Source organism: Lolium rigidum, chromosome 5 (assembly GCF_022539505.1).
Source record: "Lolium rigidum isolate FL_2022 chromosome 5, APGP_CSIRO_Lrig_0.1, whole genome shotgun sequence".
In the NCBI taxonomy this organism is placed as follows: Eukaryota; Viridiplantae; Streptophyta; class Magnoliopsida; order Poales; family Poaceae; genus Lolium; species Lolium rigidum.
This window is the reverse complement of record NC_061512.1, coordinates 217193898-217203314: the sequence shown is the minus strand read 5'-3', so window position 1 is coordinate 217203314 and position 9417 is coordinate 217193898. Positions and strand designations below refer to the sequence as shown.

Here is a 9417-nt window from a genome sequence, read left to right as displayed (position 1 = left end):
AAAACGAGCGCCACCTATCCCTACGCTGGCCCACCGTTCACTTGGACCATCCAATCGCTGAGAGAGTTCCAATTTTACCAGCTTTAAATTGTTTAAGCTGGTCATCTTTACTATTAAATGGGAGTTGGTCGTTTGACACTCAACGCACTTTGATGATCGTCATTAAAACCATCCTGACCGTCTAATGTTTTGCACCAAAAATCTACCGTCTGATCTTTTGCCCTACCCCGCCCGTGGAAATTTCCCTTCCGAGTCCCGACCCATCCATCGTCGTGCGCCTCTACCTGATCCCCATTCTCTCTCTCTGGATCCAATCTTTATGCCGCCGCCTCTACCACCCACCTAGAGCTGCACCCACTCGCGGGACACCATCGGCCGGCATCCCACGTCCAAGATCTCACCTCCACTTCCCCTTATCCTGATGATCGTGGAGTACCACACGGACGAGGGACGCGATTGCCGGCCGACCCCATGCCCGCGCTCGATCCCGTGTCCGGTCGCGCCATGACAAGCAGCCAAGGGCAGGGTAGGCAGCGGAGTTCCATGCGCGGCTATGGTGGCCGATCTGGTGGCGAAGGGGGCCCTCGTTTGATGGCCGCGGCCGGCGGAAGGGACGCGTGCGGAAGGAGCCCGCCATGGCGCAAGAATGGCAGCGAGGAGTGAAAGTTGTGACTCCCGTATACAGAGTTATGGAGGAGGTGTAGTTGTATTTTTGTATTCAGACTGATTATTTTCCCCATATCAAACCTAACTATTAACCCTGCTCTGAAATTCTACAGGAAGCTCTGAGGAGCAAGAAAATAAAATCTGAACACTCACATTGGAGGAACTACGATTGTCTCAAGCAGTACTTCTGGTAAGCAGCAGTCAAATATACTTGTTGCCTTTGATATATTGTGCCATATATTTTGACAGAAGCCATGTAATTGTTCTTGTGTTGCTTTCAGAGAAGATGACTCTGTCTGGCTTGGATTTAAGGCAGGCAGCAGTAACAAATTCGTGTCTGATGACTTACACAGCCATGAAACCAGCTTCCTGGATTGTAAATATTCTGCATGTTGATCCAACGATTATGCTCATTTGATTAAGATTAGGGAAATAATTCATGAGATGTCCTACATGGAGAAGTAAGTACTTTTGACATGTACACCTATACCTGTTTCAATTTTCTTTGGATCAAGCTCTGAAGATTATCTATTTTTCCCTTTTTCTACTAGGGAACTGCACATATGAAGACAACATCACATATATGTGCATATCTCGTTAGCTTTTGTTTTTTTAAGCATCATGAAAACCTCCAGAATCACACTATTCCATTCACACACATACCATTCTACGAAAACATGAAGATCTACTCCTTCACTAGAAAGGCCACAAGAAATTTCTGCTCAAGAAACAAACTTAGACATGTGTACTTTGGCTACGTCTACCTGGTAGGTTCATTTGCCAGTTTGTACACTAAAAAGTTTGAAATATCACTTGTAACAATCATGTACTTTAGAGTCCAGAATTATTGGAAAGACACAGATTACACTCTTCGTACTGAAGTGATTATTGTCACTCTAGCACTTGTATAAGCCATACTCTTGAGTGCTCAATCTCTGGTCTGAATTATGCAGAGAAAGCTGGAAAATGACCAGAAAGTTGCCATCAAGTTCCTGTCGGAGTACATGAACATGATAGTCTTGAGCAATTAGAAATATTGGATGTAAGGAATCGTAATGCCGAAGTAGATAATGGAGAAGGATCTGCCCTTTATCCTCATAGAGTGCAAAGTAATCTTCTGGTGTACGCATATGCATGGGACCCATCCACCCTGTATGCTCATAGAGTGCAAGGTAATTCCGTCGCTGCCTGCTGCTTGAGTGCCTTTGTTTGTTGACACTATGGTTACTTTTTTAATCGCCAACACTATGGTTGACATTATGTAGAAATATAATTCTATAACCTGAAGTAATGCAACACTTGCTATGATTCTGTTTTCCTGGTCAAGATCAACAATTAGTAGTGGCCTGGTGTGTTTCCATTAGATTATGTTCATTATGGGTTTCCTTTGAGCCATCTAGATATTGAATGCTCCGCATGAGCCATCTAGATATTATTGCTAGATAGGATCAACTTGCAGTTCCTGTAATACCGTATTGCTATAATCATATGTTAAAAAAATCAGAGCCAACATGGTCATTATATTTCTTTAACAGCTTAAGACATGTAGTGTGATCAACTAAAGGAGGGTAATATTAGATGATCAACTTTCTACACTTCGATTCTTCTGCAAGTATGTTATGTGTGTTATTTTATGTAAGAAGAATAGTTTTTATTGCCACATAAACTAGAAAGATAAGGTCAGAGATAAAATATATTGTAAGGCACATAGTTATAGTACATTGTTATTTGAATTTTAGTCATATACTACCTCCGTACAACAAAGTAAGACGTTTTAGTAGGCTTTTTTAGCTCACTAAAATGTCTTATATTTTGTAATAGAGGGAGTAAATATTTTAGAAGTACTTTTCGAGGTGTATGCTTAAGGTGGCTACAAGTTGCAGCTGTAGTTCGTTTTATTTAGTGATTTCCCCATGTATTTAAATGGTTAATGATTATATTATAAACTCATGATTTTTCCATGTGATATATGTAACTTTTAATCTCAGGTCCATACAACTTTTTACATCGAGTTCCTGTACGATACATTGGGGTAGGAGGTACTCTTTTGAAAGCCAACACTCTAGGTAGCTCTTTTGGTCAAATGGTTCTTGGTTTTTTTTTTCTGTTTGACTTGATCTTTATTCGCAGAACCAACACCACTATACACTTTTGTAGCTTAGAATGTTGTCCTTCATCAAACACATGTACGTCTAGGGCTAAATGATAAGCTGACAATTTGACCTCCATTGCGATGCTTGTGCATCCCTACAATTTGCTCTGCTCCCCTGGGGATGCAAGGTGGAGCAAGGTCGCTACGCTATAATGATGCAATTAGAGAGTTGTACCAGTTTGCCCATTGCCAGGCGATCCAGCACTACCAGGAAAGGTAAGGATACAACACCTTGGGTCCTACCTTTTCCCTCACATTCCAACAGTTCTTTTCTTAATATGGAAATGGGAGCAAATAAGGAGGCCCCAGATTAAGAGAAATGAATTTATCTTTGTATGCCTATCCTTTGGTGCTTGCAGCGTGTGACACCTTCATTTTGTTCTACAGGTTGCTACATGTTGAAGTTCATCAAAAAGGGTTTGCGTTATCGGCAGTTCCTCATACGACCATATCTGCCTCTTCCTTACACACGCAAGTCAGTCTCTGTTGCGCCTTTGACTGTTGTTGCCATGCCACGGCTTGCAAAACCGTCATGCCGGTTAACATACACTTCATGCTTCAATGATGATCTACTTTATGGGGGAAATCGCATGTGGGCAACTGGAGTATGCTAGCTGTGCTGGTAAGGGACGCTCGTGTACCAAGCCATCAAGAAATTAGGTCTAGCATGACAGTTCCTAGCCATGCTAGCTAATTTTTTAATCGTGATTTGTAGCAACTTATGGGTATTTAGCTATAGTTTAAAGAGATATGATTGCATCTGTTTGTGTATGGGGTTCGTGCATTAGGGGAAGCCACTATGCTGGTGAGAGATTGATCGATAGTGAGAAGGATCAGAAGAGTTGACAGCAGGGGATATTTTTTGTTGCTATTTTACTGACTATTGCTTGCTATATTTCTTGTTTACTGCTATTTTCTGGCCGCTGCTCTATTATTTACCTTCTTGCTGCTGTAATTAAGAACTACTGAACAAAAAAGATAGATAATTTTGTTGCTGCTTTTAAAACTATATTTTTCGAAGTCACCAACAAGGAGTGACTTTGATGGCTAGAAAATGAAGTCATTGAAAATATGGTGCGCGTCTTAGGGAATCAGTTGGAGTGAGATAGATTAGATATAGAGGAGATTGCAATTTAAGAAACATGACACACAATCGAGGATCTAGACTGTAAGGATATTTTCATGAAGTATCTATGATACAAATTTGGTGCCACAAAATATAGGACCGTAGCAACGCACGGGCATTCACCTAGTAGTGGGGAGTAACTTAGACTAGTAACATATGTCATGTTACTAGTCGAGGTTCCCAGAATTGCTTCACACGACAATTTTCATACGATCTCTGTCCGATACTTCCCCCACAGCGCTACTTGTTCAATCTTCTGCCGAGTGCCCCATCCCCCGTCGCCCCAGCCCAATTTTTCTTTAAACCAGGCTAAAACTTCGATTGATTAAGAAAAAAAAAATCCGTAACATATACAAACAGGTTCAAGCCCCACAAGCCTATCTATGGTTCGCGCTTGTTTGTTTGGGTTGAGGTCTTCCCAACGGTGTGACATATTTTTTCTCAATAATATGTTTTATTAATGGAAAATTAATTTATATAGTGCCAAAAAAATACTAGAAAATAAGACACTATCTAGGGCTCGCGCCATGGACACCTACTCCTCGTCGTCGATGTCAACGAGGTCAACGAATATCGGAGGCGCCCAAGGCCACGACCAGTATAGAGCCAAATGTGGTGTTGGCGGTGGCGGTGTTTGTACGTGAGGAGGTGGTGGGTGGCGGCGGCGTAGGCACGGGAGGAGCCGGCGGTGTGCATTCTTGGTTGTGACCAGGGTGACCGGAGGGGTCACTGGCCTGCCCTAAGCTAATGCGGAGTCCAGTAGCTGGACAGCGAGGCAGTGCCACTAGGCTAGCTCGTCCAGATGGTTTTGGGCGATGGCTAGCTCGATCACCTCCTCCTCTGTGAGGTTTGGTGGCTAGACCTCCGGGTTCAAGCTCACGGGTGGAGCAGGCGTGCCACCGTTGTTGAAGAGGTCATCATCGTGGTCCTCGGTCTTCGTCCTCCTCATCATCGTCCAAACAGACGCCTCGCTCCCGGTTGCCAAAGCTCACGTCGCCAAGGTAGCCCGCTCGTCGCCCTCGGTGTGTCCATTTTGACCAGCGAGAGGATGTAGTGGTGGCGGCTGATCTCGCCGCGCCGCACCGCCCTTCACATGTCCATTTTGAAACAAACGGACATGTTTGCTCCGCCTCCCCAATATTCAAGAACAACCTCGAGGCCGCCGCCTTGACATTCACTGCAACTGCCGATGAGACAAACCAACTTGGCAAATCCGGCGATGCTTCCAGGAAGGGAATGACGAAGTTGCCGCCTGTCCGCTTTTTCGCTTATTTGAGTACAAACCAAAATCAGATTAAAACATAGATAGACTATTTTCTAAGCGCGCTCTTGGTTTGACTTCTTCAGCATTCCTTTTAGCGGAAATAAGGATGTAGCAGAAGAGAAATTTTGGCTGGGCTTTGGTAAGAGAAAAGGCAAAGTCCAACCGTTGCCCACGTGAAGCAAGCTGGCGCTACAAAGGATCGTACGGGTATCGGACAGAAACTATCGTGTGTATAGCAACACTTCTAGATTACTACCTTCATAGTGAGTAGTAACTTATATGTGGTGTCATGCATTGTGTCATTTATTATGTTGTAGACTCATTTGTCTTGGGTTGTGTGATGTTATGGTAACATAGCTAGTTACCATCTCACTCTCTTTCTTCATTTATTGGCATGCCATGTCACCAAAATGACTTGAGATGTGTGATGTTACTAGCTGACTTCTCTATGTTTGGAGTGCTGGAGAAGAAATGTAACATGCAACTCTTTATTTATCTCGTGTATAAGAATGAGCTCGTCCAAAACATTGTTTGCAGAATGAATCAATTTGAGTCTGTCTTGTGATTTTTCTCTGTTCTTCACTTGTTCAGATTTTTGTTTGGCAGACGCCTGTTCAGACTTTAGACCACGCACCCACACCAAACTACTTAGGAAGATGACATATTGTAGTACCTTAGAAAATTGTTCAGACAACTCTCTGATCCATCATTTCGTGTCCACATCTCATCTATATATAATAATAAAGAAAGGGTCGCGCTGAGCGTCCCCCGGGGGATGAAATCCCCAATCCCCCGGGTCGCCAGCCACCCGATGCAACTAAAGGTAACCGTCGGATCTGGGGTCAACGCTCCCGCACGGAAAAAACAGAGAAGAAAATTTCCCTTCTTCCCGACCTTCGCGCACCCGAGCTTGCAGCACCTCCGGCGATGTCGCGTCCGGGTTGCAGCACCGCCGCCCGACTTGGCAGCAACTCCGCCCCCTGCATCCGGTAGCACGACGGCCCCCAGCATGCAGCACCGCCGTCCGCACATAGCTTCGCCGGCGGCCTAGTTGCAGAACAGCGGCGCACCGTTTGTAGCAACTGCCGCCGCTACTTGTAGCAATGTCCATCGCCGCCGCTTTTCACAGCCATCGCTGACCCATGTAGCAGCCGCCAAAGCCCATCGTAGCAGCAGCCACCGCCAGTTGTAGCAGTGTTGCGGTCAGAAACCCACCGGCGGGCAGCGACTGGCAACACAGTAGAGCCGGGAACAACTAGGGCTGCGGCTGGCCCCAGTCCCTCAGAGCGGCGGCCCGCAAAGCCTTCTGGTCACACGTCCGATGCTGTCGCAAGGGCGTGCCACCTGACCTATACCTGGTCGGGAAGGTGTTGGATGATGCCTCGCTTAGTTTCCTGCATGGCATACACGTAAACGTTAAATACGAGCCTCGATCGGCTCTCGAGGTTGTCCCGTGAATCGGCTCAAAGAGCCGATCCACCCATGATTCGTACAAGGTGTCCGAATATATGGTGGTCCTGCTTGATCAAGATAAAGCTAATGCGATCTACGACGATTTAGGGTTTTCACCGCATAATCGGATCATCCTACTCACGATTGGGCCTCGCGCTCGCGTACGGTGATCGTAAGCCGATCCTAGGCAGGGCCTAAAAACCAACACGAGGTTGATCCCCGGAACATCCTGCCTAGGGCTAGCAAACTATACCCTACACGCCGCTGGATCCTCCAACCCTTTGTAAGGCCTAACTATTGCGGATATTAAACTAATCCTTGAAGAACAAGGAGCAACCGTAACGGATCGGATCTACTAAACAGTGACCAAGCGGGGTGCCGCCCCTACACCTAAGATAGGTGTAAGGGCGGCACAACATATGATACGAAGAACAATGCTAACCCTAACGCATCTAAGATAACTACGTTGCTCACCATCAAAAAGGCTTCAGCATGAGCAACGCATGAACAACGTATAAGCTTGTGCTGCCTAGATCGCAAGATGCGATCTAGGCAGCATGGTGCTTACCAGGAGAAACCCTCGAGACGAAGGAGTTGGCGATGCGCCGAGATTGATTGTGTTGAACGTTGGTTGTTGTTTTTTCATAAACCCTAGATACATATTTATAGTCCGGGGACTTTCTAATTCGGGCGTGCACCTAACCGTGCACGGGTCAAACTCTATCTTCTAATCTAAGATACGACCTACTATATTACAGATACACGGGCAAACTAGCCCAAACTTTGCATGAAAGGCCGATTCACGTATTTCTTCTATATATATTCTTCAAGCCCATCTTGATCGCGGCCCACCTCTGACTCGGTCAAATTCTGGTGATAACACATGCCCCCTGGTTTTGGAAATGACATTTCCAAAATCATCATGCTTTCTTTCGTCGGGTCATGTCGTGGCGTCTTGCCTCCTTGACTTTATCACCAATCTAAAAAAATTCATCTTAAAATGAAGGAATATCTTCACTTAACTTTGCCGATAGCCGGAGTCAAGCACTCCCCAAAAAAGCCGATGGTACCACATCAGCCTCCACGATAAAACGGGAGCAAGGCCAACCTAACCGCCCCTCCAAACGGTAACCTGCGCCCTTCGTCTGAGAAACTCAGATCCCCAAATCACCGCCCCGGCAGCTCTACGAATCTCAGATCTTAGCCGCGCCGTCTCGATTCCTCAGCGCATCCAATGGCGGAATCATCCAACGCCAACGCCATGGTCTCCGGTCTGAAGGTAATTCTCAACAGCCTCCTTGTCACGTGCATCAATGTTAGGAGTAAACAGCAAACACCTGAATTAATGTTCTATTCCACTATCAATTTTAGGTCTCAGACATCCTGCTGCCACACCCTTCTCTCGCAAACTCTATGTGCCTCGGTCCTCGTTCTTCCGAGAGCCCCGCCCTCTTAATTTCATGCGAAGCTAACAGAATCCCCTTCGTGAATCAGAATTTAGATCTGACCTCCTGGGCCGACTGCCTGCGAGCCTGGCCTAATCCTCCTGAGGGTTGGGTGACATGGTACAATAGAGTATCCAAAACCCATTATGCCACCTGGGAAGCCATAGGGATAGCCGATGCCCTGTCATTGTCATTGTCTCCTCTTGAGAAGAATGAAAATATCCTGAAAACCATCGGTTACTTCTGGTCTGACGCACTGAACTGCTTCATGTTTGGCCACGGCCCTATGACACCAACCCTGCTGGATGTGGCCATGATCACAGGCCTAGACATTGCATCCCCAAGCCCTTCTGCATTCAAACTGCCGAAAGTCCCTTTCACCCTTTCTTCCAAAAAAGAGTGTACCAGTTGGGGTGCCTACCTCAATCGTTATATGAAGACCAAAGGCCCTGTAACAGAGAGAGAACACACAGCCTTCCTGAACTTTTGGTTGGAAGACTTCATATTCTGTGGCCCATCACTTGCTCCTACCAAGAATTATCTTTCCCTAGCCTATGAGCTGGCCAAAGGCACCCATCTTGGCCTAGGCAAACTGTTTCTTGGAGAGGTCTATCGATCTCTTCAACTGATATCTGTCAAACTGTTCTCCCAAAAGACAGTTAAAACTGGCGGTCCCTGGTGGTTTATTCAGTTATGGGCACAGCTATACTTTCAGCACCAGATCCCAGACTTCCCACCTTTGACCTCCTGCACCTTTCCAGATGCTAATGGAAAGGATATCCGATGCACCAGCTATGGCCAAGCTTTGTATGGTCTCCCGTGCAGACAGGCTGATCCCTAAGGAAGCAGCAGGGTGGTTCAAGATCTTCTTCCAAGGTTTGGACAACCCCCTGTTCTTTCCTTATACTGAAACGGAGAATTTTGAAAATCCAGTCTCCTTTCGATTGGATAACTTTGCCGATGACGCTAGCACCCAAGCATCTGTATTCCATCATGATTCGTCCTTGCTTCCTCCCCGTTGGCATGAGTACCTCGAACCGGATCATCAAGCCTGGTTACGAGTGTTATCAACCGGTAGTGGTAGCCCGACAGCTTGGTCTTGGGCAGGTGCCTCCACACTTCTTCTTACACCACCTGACAGCAAGCAGAGCTGAACTGCATGACATCCTTACTGGCCAAAGGTGTTACACCTTTTTTGATGCTTTGGCCATTCCAATTCCCCACGACCTCCGTTTCTCCTTCACTACCGACGGTTTTGAGACTTGGTGGTCCATGTGGAAGACTGATACGTCTCCGACGTATCGATAATTTC

The 9417-nt window shown here is 46.1% G+C and overlaps 1 long non-coding RNA gene across 5 annotated transcripts; it reads left to right on the top strand.

The window, feature by feature from the left end:
• The first annotated feature begins 581 nt into the window (after positions 1–581).
• LOC124653999 lies at positions 582–3691 on the top strand. 5 transcript variants are annotated; one of them, XR_006988125.1, is made up of 5 exons: positions 582–698; positions 780–856; positions 948–1127; positions 1620–3034; positions 3206–3691. It is a non-coding gene; the product is annotated as an uncharacterized LOC124653999 (long non-coding RNA). The 5 variants fall into 5 exon arrangements; XR_006988124.1 differs by having other exon boundaries at positions 594–856; positions 1620–1838; positions 2655–3034; XR_006988127.1 differs by having other exon boundaries at positions 602–686.
• The last annotated feature ends 5726 nt before the right edge of the window (positions 3692–9417 follow it).